Source organism: Liolophura sinensis, chromosome 2 (genome assembly GCF_032854445.1).
Source record: "Liolophura sinensis isolate JHLJ2023 chromosome 2, CUHK_Ljap_v2, whole genome shotgun sequence".
In the NCBI taxonomy this organism is placed as follows: domain Eukaryota; kingdom Metazoa; phylum Mollusca; class Polyplacophora; order Chitonida; family Chitonidae; genus Liolophura; species Liolophura sinensis.
In genome coordinates, this window is record NC_088296.1 from 1,537,702 (window position 1) to 1,538,555 (window position 854).

Below are 854 nucleotides of genomic sequence, written 5' to 3' on the forward strand. Positions count from 1 at the left end.
GTTTGTGCTGGCAAGTTTAGTTGTATTGTACTTGCTTTGATATTTAACACGATTTTTGATGAATGTTAAAGAATACATGAAAAAGTAAAGTACAATAAAACAAAGAATGTGGCCCTAAGGAAAATTAAGGAAGGTATTCCAATGCATTCAGAAAATTTTTTCTTTGTTGGGGCATATTTTATATTTCTTAATAACCCCTCTATTTAATGAGTAATTTTCTTCAGTTCTCAAGAATATTGAATATATTGTTGTCCTCAGGGACCATATTAAAAATGCAGTGATATTGATGGGTTTTCAATGAAGTGAGTCCCTGGGACCCAGAGGCGGCTAAATGAGTGGGTCCCATTGGAAATGAGTGGGTCCTGAATAAAATGTTTTTCTTGGAGTTAAACTTCTGGTCGATTTAATAATTTTTAATAAAATAAATTAAATAATGCTTTTGGATGACTCAGACTATGATCAGGAGATCTCTACTGCGCCTGATAAATGCCTATAAGGGCAATATCTAGGAGAAAACAGTTAAGCTTCTGTTCCCGAACTGGAAACATTGTTTTAGTCACTGAATTTATGTTTAGATTGCTGCATGTCCTTTGCAATTCATTCTTCATATTGTACCTGGAACTGGTACTGATTTTCTAGAATAATACTGTAAGGATTTATAACTAGATATAAAATATAGAAACTGTTCCGTTATCTACCATTATACAGTGTGTTCATTTCGAAATATTTCTAAGAAGCAGTCTTGTATTTATAAGATAAAAGTTTATAAACAATACAAAACACGTAAATGGCATAGGTCTAGTAAATCAGCAGTATGTGAGTTCTCACATTAAACAGTGTTCAACAACAACATG